Source organism: Buteo buteo, chromosome 21 (assembly GCF_964188355.1).
Source record: "Buteo buteo chromosome 21, bButBut1.hap1.1, whole genome shotgun sequence".
Classification (NCBI taxonomy): Eukaryota; Metazoa; Chordata; class Aves; order Accipitriformes; family Accipitridae; genus Buteo; species Buteo buteo.
In genome coordinates, this window is record NC_134191.1 from 24379911 (window position 1) to 24393217 (window position 13307).

A 13307-nucleotide genomic window follows, 5' to 3' on the forward strand; every position below is an offset into this window, starting at 1 on the left:
TTTGTGTCTGTCTTACCCATCGCTGATCTCAAAGTACAGTGCTTTATGTGTATTTGCTGGCTGACCAGCTCTATGGCTTTCATTGCTGTGCTTTTCTTCTGCTTAGTTTGCTGTCTGGTTTCATCCTCATAGCTGCAGAGCCTTGCAAAAATATCTCCACCAAAGAAACATCAGTCAAAGAAGTATTTAAAGTAGTCCAATATATGAAAAGGTACTTTAGAACACAGTCAACAGAGGAACAAGATTACAACTGGTGTCCCTTAGTACTAGCAAAAGGCTCATGGGAATTAGTAGTTCACAGATAATTGTCTTTGAGTATGTGATTATAGCCATCCATTATTTAAAAATTAAATGGAAGATCTTACATACATACAACTGTTAAGCTTGACTGGCAAAACTCATTAATTAGGCATTGATCCTGCTGCCAGAAATGCATGGGATAGGTTCCTGCCTCTGCATTATGTCTCTGTTCAGCTGCTTCTGCCTACCTATGGAGATCTAATTGTAAGAGGGGGCATTACACTTCATTACTTTAAAATAGGTATCGTAGACTTAGAGGGTACATAAAACAACATTCCTTTTTCAATTATTTCTTTATCACTTTCTCTACTAGTAGAGTTATCATGTTCAATTTACTGTATTAGACTTTCTGTATCTTCATACGCCTATTGAAGATTTTATGAGAACATCCTCTCAGTCTTACAACCATTCTCTACAGAGATAATGATAGATTGATAGCAACTATAAAACTGAACAGTTTGGTTATGCCTGCCAGTATTTTCCTTCCAAGAGAAGATTTTTGGCCAAAGGAAGGCATAAATTCAGTAAATATCCAAAATTAAGGCAGCCAGTTAATGGTAATAAGGAAGGAAAATTTAAAATTCCATCAAGGTTGATTTCCTTCAGAGTATTCAGAAGGAGGACTTGTGTTTAGAAAATCAGTAAAATAAGGGCCAAACCTGCCATTCTCTGCATAGTCTAATCTGCCAGGGATGTCACCGGGAGTTTTTGAATGTGTACCAGGTAAGTAAGATTCAGTCCCAAAAGGGAAATGTAGCCCATTTTAAATCTCTGTTCCTATCGTATAAATCCATTTGATATGCAAGACTTTCCCAGATGGTCTAAAACCCCATGACCTTACTAAATTATTCAGGATGAATCTGATAACACGGAGATTATGAAACAGTAACATCAGATAAAAATAAACGTTTTTCACTTCAGAGTTTATCTACCTTTCTAATGTAAATTTATGGTTATTAAAGTAGGTTATTTATAGCTGTCTTTCCAAACAGTTACATAACTGTGGTCTTGCCATGTGCCTTTATACACAGATAGAAATCATATTAATGAGCTATTCACTGAACAACTGAATGAATGTATGAGTGATGAGAATTCACAAGACGAGACAAGTAACAAACAAACAAAAATCCCAACCTTTGTTTGTGCTTTAAATACATCAGGGAAATTTAGGAAAACACAGTAGTCTTAAATTTTGAAAATAATTAATACAATTTATAAATAGGCATGTGAATATGTTTAGTGACTTAGTACTAAGGAAAGTGAATTGAGATCATTTCAAGGTTACTTGGTTGCAAGTTATGGCAAGTACACCTCAGAAATTTTAAGTGGGCAATCAAGTACAATAATTCTGAGTCTTTTTAAACATTAACACTGTTCTGAATTGGTTTGTTATTTTCTATGTTTTAAACACCAACATGGGACAATTTATAAAATTCCATCACCTTTTCTATTTTTCCCATTCTCTTCCTGCAGTAGTCTGACCTCACTTATCTCAGCACTGACAATGATCTAGAGGGCTTCTCTACCTACCCAGCAAGACTGTCAGACTTCCTCTGTATTTCTTCATGTATACTGGCAGTATATAGTATGCATTTCAACTGTAAAATTGAAAATTTGTATTCAAAATAAACTCTATTTTTTCCACTCTAATATATACAGAAGTACAACAAATTCAGCACCTCTTGCTGACCTTGAAGAAACCTAACACAAATTCTGTATAATGAGTCCTTCCAATGGAGATTTCACTTACTGCAGTAGAATGTTAGTAGAAAAGCAGGATGTGCTGCAGTGCACAACAGAATATAACGTATCATGTACACATTGCACTGAAGTGAACTGATTTCTATTTTGTCTCCTTAATTCCTTTCAGGGTCACTGTTCCAGGTAGGCCACCTACCAGTCAAGTTACCCTGGGGAATGGAATATTCAACATTGAAAAAAGATACCATTCCTGAAGCAAAAAAGTTATCTTCGATATGAATTTGCAACTGCAGATTTGTGACAAATAAAGTTAAATACAGTGTCACTGAGACAAATTCACTGCAGATAGTGAGGCACTGGACAGAGATTTTAAAGGTCTCTTTTTTAAAAAAAAATACTTTCAGAATCTTGGCAAACCAAGGTCTAGTCCCAGCAACACAGACACAGCTTGCATGAGTAAAATTGTACCCAGGCTAGCAAAGTATGACGCAGCAAGCTAAACTCCATGGCCTTTGAAACCGAGGTCTGAAGTTTGCTGCTTGCAGCCATCTCTAAGTGCATACACCTTTTTCCTTTTTTGATTTTTGTTTCTGTGTTGACTCTGACTCATCCTAGTTACATGCAAGCCTCGTTTTCACTTCTGCCCTTTCTGTCCTGCGTCTTACACTGCCACTTTACCACTGGTACAGCGTGCTTCACAGGTATTTAATTAACGTGTCTTCACAGCTGCCCTTTATCCCCATTTTGCAGACATGCAACTAAAACCCATGAAAGAAATCTGAGATGCTAGAAATTCCATTCTTAACAATGAATGTCCCCGTCTAACATACCAAGCACCTTCCCAGTCTACTATATGTTTGGGTTTGCCAAGTGGCCTATATCATGTCTGGAAATGTGATTTGGGTGAAATTTGGAGGCTGACTAGGACTTTCTTCAGACAGGACAGTAGCATTAGCTCTTGCTGGGACCCTGAAAATCTTGCACGCAGCCACTGCGCATGCTAAAATCTCCTGTACAGATCTGAGTACAGTAAATCTGACTGTATGATGCGGCCCAGTGTTCCACTGAACAGCAAACATCTAAATTGCCATGGTGGATATATGGAGAAGAATTAGGACACACTGAATGCTGCCCTACTCTGGCATGACCACTGAAACTATAGGTTAGTCTCGTTACAATGACCTTCACTTAGGTTTAGGCCCCTAATTTATCTTTGAGATTGGGTCTTAGTTTCTAAAGTTGGCGATCCAGATGATTAAATGTGAGTGTGTACCTAATTATGCAGATAGCATCCAATAGGACTTAAAAGGCAGAATGCTCCTTTTTTTTTTTTTTTTTAAACTTTAACAGAATTTTCTCAGCATCACACATTAGGAACCTGTATCTGCCTTCAGGCACTTTGTAAACTCTCTAACTTAAGTAAAGGAATTTGCTTTGACTAGAACCTATATTGAAAACTTTAGTAAGACAGGGCACATCTCCCAGTGGCTTCCTGTGAAAAGGCCTATTAGCTCAGTAATACAGGTTATTAAAATGTTGATAATTTAAATGCATTATTACAGCTGTATACTTTTTGTGAACATTTGTGCTAATAAAATTTGATCTCTCAAAATGTTCATGAATGAAGGAGGTTCATTTCAAGAGCATGTGAATATTCATTAGTATTTTTGCATTATTCTTCTAGGCCTTCTTTGGTACAAAGTTCAAATAACAGGATTTGTATCTGGAAGACACTAATTAGCGTATTTTAAAGCTGCTGTATAAATTACACAGTTTTGTACATGCTGAAGTATGATAGTTTCAGAAATAACTAGATGTTCTGCTGATGTTTATAACACATCTAAGTTTTAATACATTAATTTTTATAACAATGGCAGAACACAAAGAAACTGCCTTTCTTTGTGTGGCTTGGTGCTGTTTGTTCCAAATATATTTTTTGCTTACAGAAATGTCTGCTACAGATACTGTATCAAAGTGTCAGAGAAATGTGAGAAATTTTCTGATATCTAGAAAAAACTAAATTACTTTGACAAGGGAGCATGTCCTGCCAACATGATTATAGCTAAGGGAGTCATCAGTTTAGTTCTTTTTTGTTCATCTTTTACTGTAGGCTCGATTAGCTATGAATTCTATACCTTGTCCTCTCTGGATTGAATACCTACACAAGCTTTGACATTCCAAGGATATTCTAGCCAAGGCACTTTTAACAATTTTGTAGGGGAAAAAATGCTTAAGTTACTTTTTGATAGCTCAATGATTCTGTAAACAGCAAGTGAAACAGGTATATGGAGGTGGTATTTCCTCTTTTTTTAATTGGTTTTGTTTTTTTCTTAACTAGCCTGTTTTTTTCTCAAGTCCCATAAAAGTCAGTGGAAATTGCAGGTGCTTGTACTTGCAGAGTTTTGGGTAGTTGGGTTTTTGGTTTGGTTTTGGTTTTTCCTTCAGATTAGGGATAAATCACAAGTCATCCTGATTTTCACTGTCAACACTGTTGTTCTTATGTGGAGAATTTAATTCATTAGTCTGTCAGTTTTCAATTCAGTAGAGGTTAATATTACTATGTCCAAAGGATCTGTACTGTAGTTAGTATTTAATAAATTCATTAATTATCCAGAAAGGCAGAAATGAGGGGTAGCACAAAAAAATGAGGTCAGCAGGATTTGCAGATGACAAAATTACTTAGTGTAAGTCTTTGTAAGAGAAGGCTGTGATGAACTTCACGGAAACAGAACTAGACAAATTGGCAGCATAACGGTTGATGAAATTCAGACATTGACAAATGTAGGGTAGAGCACGTTAGAATGAAAAATCTGAACTGCTTGTGCGCATGGCCCTGTTCTAACTTATCGCTAACTGCTAAGGGAAAAAGAGCACCCAGCACAATTAAAAACGCTTCTCAATGCCCAGCAGCAGCCAAAATCTAAATAAGGTGTTGTCATACAAAATAATAGCATAGAAAAGACCCACAATACAGTGGAAAAATATTAGTTCCAGCTTTACTTTAAACTTTACAAGAAGCTAGGATCATTCCATCTCACATGAGATATGACAGGAGAGGTCTGTGTCTCTAATAATTCCTAAATCCACCTTCAAGTCTATTTTGTTTCTGATGCAAGAAGCTGGAAGCCCATTGTTATAACACATGCTGGGTTGTATAGGAACCTGTGAAGATAGTTTGCCTCCTTTTGCTTTTCATTATCAAGCTCAGCGCTGTTTGGCGATACTCTCTTGAATGTACTTCTGTCGATTTATCAAGAGAAGATCTGCTCTTTACAAGATGTCATCAGTCTACTTTTATTCGTTTATGATCACACTGAGCACATCAAAATCAATCTTCCATTTTATTTTTCCTTACTAGCTGCTATCTTGGTGACACCATTTTTGATGTTCTTTATAAATGTTTCCTCTTGGAATCCTGGAGATGCATTTGTATTCTCCTTTTTCGCCCATTTGCTTTTGTTATTGGTTTTGGTTCCTTTTGAGTAAGTTCTTACTACCTCAGATCAGTTCTCTGCATAACAAGCATACTAACTGGGGGTTAAAGAGACAGGAAGATCAATTTGTAAGAAGTTCACTAGCATTACACATGCTGAGGATAGAGCCAAGGTTAGTTACACTGTAAGCAACAGCAATCCTACAAGACTAAATATTTTTGTTAGATGAACTCTGTTGCAGCATGAAATTTCAACTTTTAACTTTTCTCTAACGGAATTGCTAAACAGTCCTTTGTAGTTGTGGCAGTAACCCAGAACTGAAACCAGAGAAGGGTGTTTGTCAACAGGTTTTCAAGCAATTTTAATTTTTTTCTCATTTTAGTAACAGCAGACCAACATTTTTTCTTACTTTTCTCAGGTAAGAGTTTTGCAACAAGCTGTGTGAAACACATGAATAAAATTAGAAGAATCTCCACATAGCCCCATATTGGCTTATTTTACAATCACAGAGTTCTACTTAAAATTTGTAAAATTCTTTAAGTGTTTCAGATTGTAAGAGCCCCCAAAAGTGCCATGCTGTTTTATATACCTAGGTATCTGACATAATTTGTAGAAAGAGGAAAAAAAAATTAAAGCAACTCTGCAGCATGTAGTTTCTCCTTGTGAATTATTCTCCCTGTATTTTTATGCAATAGCATAAATTAATTGCAAGGATGCCAATTTTAGTTCTGTGTTTGTCAAATGAAATTACACAGAGATTCCCAATAGTACATTGTATGAAGGCCTACGGTTTCGGAAATATTTAAGTTGATGAAAAATTAATTTTTCACTTATTAGTTCTCATTTCACAATCTTCTTTGTTCATAACCGACTGCTGTAACAGCATTGAGTCTTTGATTATTACCAATTATTTGAATAAAGATTTGTTATTATTTGAAAGTTTGAGCCTTTTGGCTCTAACTAATTACTAAGACAGGATGAAGGAAAAATGTGGTGAATTATTCACTAACATTTGGCTTAATTACAATCAAATGACCCTTTCAAATTGAAAAGCACTTGGTGAAAAACAGAAGACAAATGATATTTTTCTGTATAGAATAATGAATAGCCCTATTTTTTAAATTAAAAAAAAAATACACTATGTATTCTATAGCTTTGTAGTAAGATGTACTTTGTTTTTGTGAGTGCAGAACGCATTCTCTTTGACCTTCATGGAGTTTTCTTTCTGATCTCATCTTGCATCTGCGTAGCTTTAGGGACTGTAATTCTATTCCACTAAAAAAATTATGCTGAAAGCTCCGTAAAGATTTTTTCCTTCCAACTTATGCCTGATTTTCACCTTGCAATGAACTAAACAGATGAGCTATATTGCAGGACTATGTGTGTGTGCAAGTACTATATTTGCAAAAAAAACCATTTGCTTCAGAATTCAAATATTAAGTAATATCTCAGTCACTTAACTATGCTCTTCTTTATCCTAGATCTTCTTGTAAAGGACATAATTTAATTAAAAACAATTCAGCAGAGCACAAGATGCTCCTTCAGTGCAAAAAACTATCTGTAAAGGATCTAAATATTTTATTGACTTTCCAAAGTCTTTAAAAAATGCATCATTATAATTACAGGTGCTCTGCCCCTCAGCAGATTTATGCATATACTTATCCTTGTACACTGCCTGCCCTCTGAATTGTTATATTTAAATTGCATCTTTTGCTATAAATTGATCCAGATTTGTGAGATGAGGGTATCTGAAGTGCATATATGGCCTGGAGTTCACATTTGCTTCCATTTTGCAATGTTGGCATTTTGGAAGTAACTGTCCCGAATCCTGCTATAGACTCTACGTTCCTTTCCACTGACACTGGGTTGGTGTGTGTAGAGACCAAAGTCAAAGAAAAACTTTGATGCCTTAGAAGGCCAAGCAAGTTATCTTTTGAACTAGATAAATCTACTTTTCTTTCAGAGGGGACTGTAATGAATTGACAAGCAGAAAACAGATGGGTTTTAATGTTTTCTCTACTTAAATGAAAAATTTTCAGAAGTCTATCTTTTAACACATTAGAGACAATTGGAGACAACGCATCATTCCCAAAAGAAGCTTATCTGCCCTGCAAGCCAGGACTTCTAGTTCAGGCTGGTGATCTGAATTTATACCTGGCTATTGAATATATCCAATTATACACTTACATACATTACATGTTTGCATTTTGCTGCAGTTCATCATTTACTCTTCATCTCTGTTGCCTTTTTGCCTGATAACAGAGCAAATCCCCAGTGCACTAGCCTACATTGATAATGAATGTATAATGTTAATTACATTTTAGCTGTGGTATTAGAAATGGGTATTACATACTTGGCTTAGTAATGCAGTTGAAATAAACAGATATACTTTTGCTGAAATTTAGCTTTCTGTGAAGTGTAAGAATTTACTTTTTGATTAATGAACCAACAGCTTATATATCTGATACTGAAAAACAGAAGGAGCCCAAAGTTTTGCATTTACATGGAACTGTCCTTCACCCCTTTTCCTCCTTCCCTTTCTCCCAGCTATCCCTTGTGTCCTGGTTTACAGAAAGAGCAGACAAATGTGATTGTCCAATAATTGACAAAGTGGGTAAACTGCTCAGTGTTCCAAGGCAGACACCAGGAAGGAGGAACATTCTCTAGAGAGGTCAAATTAGTGTGTATGTTGCCAAAATTAGAAAGGGATAAACAGTACCTATCCTTGACTACATCACTGCTAGTCAATCAGCTCTGTACAAGTGCTCCAGGAAGAGGGAAAGATGAAGCATAGAGAAACCCAAAGCATATTGCACTGCCAGGAGCATTTACAGGGGAATATAAGTAATCTGTGATGACTGATCTCATGCCTCTGGCCTTCATCTTAAACACATTTGAAAGTATGAAGAAGGTGCCTCCCCAAAGGCTTAGTTGTCTTGACAATTTAAATGAATGAAACATACTGCAACTGTTCAGCTGGGCTTACATGGAAGGTGGCTTCCAATTTGGGTTAGTTTTGCACTGTGGAGAAGGGAATATTGGGTTATATAAGGAAGGTAATCCATTCAGGGGAAAAAACCCCACTATTAGTTTGTTTGCTTTTTCACCAAATGCCACTGTTTAGTCATAAAAATATTCAAATAAACCAATAATAGCTTGCCAGAAGACAGGCTGTTACAAAACATACAGACAAGTTCAGATTAAAATATGGTAAAAATTATAAAAAAACCCAAAACACAAACACTGAAAAGTTAAGAAATACCAAAATAAGATTACTTGGGCAAACTTAATACGCCTCTTTTTTTCACATGTAGGATTTTACAATCTCTAGTTACCTGTCCAAATAGTGCTGGTATATGGACAGGCACCTTTCAGAAGAACCCCTGTTCTACTCAAGGGCGCAGAAAGGATGATACTTAGCTATTTTGTTTTCTCCTCATTATTCAAGCGTGTGCCCTGAAACCTTATCTACTGCACATGATTCAAACCATGCTCTGGAGAAGAGTAATTAATTTCCTTTTCTGTCACATCTACCCATCCAAGAGCCACCACTAGCAAACAGATCTCCTCAACATTTCTGCAAGCCAGAAAAGTTATATTAGTCATAATTATAGGAGTAGTGGTATTAAGAATACTAAATACACTGGTGGACGACTGAGCCACAGATGCACAATTTACAACTACTCATTCGAAATGCCCTGGTTTAGGGGCGTGCTCAAGGATTTCTGACACTGATATGTTTAGATTTTACTTTTGTTAATTTTATGTATAAACAATTCTGTAATGCCAACCACAGAGTGCCAACCTCAGGCACCCCCTAAACAGCACATTATTTTAGCGAGCATTTGATGAAATCTTTAGACCTAATTATTAAGAACTCAGTTTCAGAAGCAAGGTTAATACTGTTCTCAAATGGGGAGAGCCCAGAAAGAATAAACTTCATTGCATATTTTGGTTCACCATATTCAGCCATAGCAGTTGGGTTTTTTTACATAGATAGGAAGATGCAGACCCCTGGGAGCTCTGCCAAGTCCCAAATAGGAGATTTTGTCTCCCTCATAGTAGCCATATAACCCAAGGATGTATGAATTTTACAAAGGTAAATCATTTTAACTGAAGGACTAGAAAAGACCAGGCTGACCCAACAGAACTTACTCACCTTGAAGTTAATCCCTTATTTCATAAGAAAAAAATAATAGTTAAACTTGAGAGAGCAGGAAATAGTCTCATGAGTTTCACTGTATTAGAGAGAAGGACTGAGCGGGAAGAAGAAATGGAAGCCTGCGACATGCAGCAGGTCAGCAGGCAGGGAGATGAATTACCTGACCTGTTGTTTTGGTGATTTTTCCCAGCTTTTCTGACCCTGAGGGAAGTAAGAAAAGGCTCCACCCCCTACTGCTGCTTTAAATCACCACACACCCCAAATCAAGATGATATAAGCTGCAATTAATGCAGCACTAATACAAGAATTGGTGTAATCACAGTAGCTAAATGATAAGGGTGCTGATTTCTGGTCATTGACATACTTCAACTGATAAGCAGCCTATTAGTCTTAGAAATGAGGGAGGTTTATTACTATCACGTTGTGTGATCAGCACATCTTTGTCAAAATAACTTCCTGTGGAATAAAAATAAGAAATGAGCTGCTCCTTACACATTAAGAGGAGTTTTGCTGAGACAGTTGAAAAATATGTTTTTGTTTTGCTCTGATTGTAAGTGTTAGTCATATGGAAGATGGTGAGGGAAAGCAGAAGGAGTCATCTTCTGAAATTCTCTTCCTCTGTGCAGACATTATGAAGGACCCCTGGCTTTGATACTTTCTAAAAAGCAAGTATTTCTTAAACTGGGATTGCACCACGGTGCACTAAGTGTATCTTTGTTCCCATATTACTTCTACTACCTTTTTATATATAAATATATGCATATATATCTCTTACAGTTCTTCACCAGTAGGAATTTTTATTGCAATACAACTAAGAAATGTTATTTTCTTCTAGAGAAAATAAACACAGATCACATCCCAGATGTGGGAGTGTGATGCGGCAATATTTGTCACAACTAGATTTTGGGTAGTTTCTGGCTGGCAGCTCCTCTGGCCACGCACCAGAGCACCCCAGAGTCGTGCTGTAGCTACACAGAGCCAATGCAGGCTCTCCTTTGGCACTTTATTTTCTTGCTGGTAGGGTTTATCTTCACTTCATAGGTTTCTGGCTTCCTTAAGAGTTCCTGGGTACGAGGCAGAGCAAGCACTGTTGCAGAGTCCTGTCTACTCCCTCTGATTTCTGTGAGCAGTATATCCAATTCTGGATTAATAGTAATTAAGTCCATTTTTTTAAAATGTTGCTTAAAGTGACTGAAAAATGGATTTAAAAATACCATTGGGAAGTTCCTTAGGGAATTTGATCACCATGACTCAAAGGAGTGTTCTTCACCCTTTAAAAATAAATCCTGAATATCCCTAGCATCCCTCCATGTATGCCACTTTCATTTTGAAATGCTTCATGTAATAGTTTAGTTCTTTCCTTCAATACCCAGAATCTGGCTGAATGCAGTGGTGTAGGGCAATAATCTCGGAAGCTGCATGGCCTTATTCAACTACATTTTACCATGTCTTTTTTCTTGTGATCATTACATCATCATTCAGCAACTGAAACATCTATTTAGTAATGCCAGACGTAAGGAGCTGGATTGAACTAGCTGCCCGTTTGCTAAAAGAAATGATACAAAACGTTGATATTAATTCATGATGCGTAATACAGTTTGAGTGCCAATTATCTGATAATTCACCTCTAAGTTGTGCTGTGATATCTGAGAACAGATAAAATGTCCAATCTAGTTATCACAAGACATCCCTATCTGAAGGTGGAAACATCTCATGGTGCCGGCGAGGAATTTCATCTGAAGGCCTTTGACTCTGAAGGAGAGTTTCTGAATAGTTCTGAGCTTATCAAACCTACAAAGCCTGGAACAAAGCCAGGTTGTTTAGTAATGGTTCATATTGTTGTAGTTCCTTCGCTTTTCTTGACTGTGCTCAGGTGAATATTGATATTGAAATTCCTTCAGGCTGTCTCTTGAGGCATTGTTACGTTGCAATTTATGAATCTAAAACTAGTAGAGAAATATGAAAATATTGAAAAGGGATAATGGAATTGGAAATGTTTCAAGTATGTTTTGTGTCATGATGAATTTTCCCACAAGCCCAAGCCACACCCGGACTTCTCCTGGGACAGTACAGGTGTTCCTAGTTGTTGCAAATGGTAATTGTGCTGCTGCTAGCAGAAAATTCATGCTCCTGGTTATGCTTTATGTGCTTGGCTTTAACCTGTAACAAAGTAATAGTCAAATATAATTGTCCTATATATTTAAACCAGATTTCTATATTAACTTATCTTTTTAGAGAAGATTTTTTCAAGGGAACTTGAACTTTCACATGTATTTGTTTTCCAGCGCAAGCTTGAATGTCCTTACTTCTTGTACAGTACCTTTTCTAAAGAATGTGTAAGAAATGTGCAATGTGTATATAAAGGCATATCAATGATTCTGATTCATCTTTTCTCATGAGACTGTTGGACTGGACATTTTAGTCCCTTCCTAGACTTTATTCTAGTAGGAATTCTCCTTTCAACTTACTGATATCTTCAGAAATATTCTGTAAAACTGCATTTCCTTCCCCACCCCTCCCCCCTCAATTTGATTAAGTACCAATACTAATTACTAGGAAGTTGTTACAATTGTTGCACAGAAAATTGTAGCAATTGTTACCTTGTTAATGGGAAAGGTGCGTGAGGTCATCAGAAACAAAAAGATGTCCTGAAATCTGAGATTTAATCTTTTCCTGGTAGTATAAGGAATAATATACTTTTCAACATTTTGCCAATGTTTATTACACTTTTACCACCAGCTGAGTAACAGATGTCTAAATGTATTTCTACTGAATGTACTTGGAAAATGCAGGACAGAAATTTGTGTTTTACTTTGCCTCTCTCTTGCGTATTATAAACAGACTAAATATCACTCATATTGTCAAAGCACTTAAAAATCAGAATAGAGGAAATATCAACTAAACATGCTCAGCTGAACATGCTAATTATTAAATGAAAACAGGTTTTGTGTATCTGGTTGTTCTTAGGACTGAATATTATGAAAACTGTACATGTTATACACAACCTTCTTTATTTTGATAGGTAACAGAGTACTAGACTTCAGGTTGTCTCTGTAATTGGCAATGAAATTACAAAATTATATGCCATACATACATACATTTATAAATATGCTCTGGGAGAATGGATACAAATTAATTTGGAGACAAATCTGAGGTAATAAAGAATGTGTTATTAATTAACTTAATTGTGTTTCTCTCCCGTGTTCATGTTCACCCAGTTAAGTAGCTAGCTGCACCTCTGAAGGGACCTGCAAATGAATCGCTTGTTTGAAAACTTTTCTTGCTTCAGAAGGCACCTCATTGTACTAAATAAAATTTTCTCCATTTTGATATTGACTTGCAGATGTTTACAGTGTATGAGAGTAAATCAAGTCTTATGGCTTCCTTCACTGGTCGTTGGCTCAAAGCATTAAGCTGGGTCCCTCTAGTGAATTTGAAAAGGCTATTTAAAGTCTATTTTGAATAAACCCTTGCTGGGATTTGTATAATCTGAATTCTGTTGCAATAGCCTACATCTCTCATTTTGAAAATCGCATGACACTGAAGGCACAAAGTGGTGGTTAGTGGTATCATGCTCTATTGTTTTAAAAACTGACGATTTCAGTTAGATGTAATTCAGTGAGGGAGAAGGATTTAGGCTAATAAGAGTGAAGATAAGACTATGAGGAGAATAATGATATCTTTAAGAAATATTCAGGCCTTGCATTTCC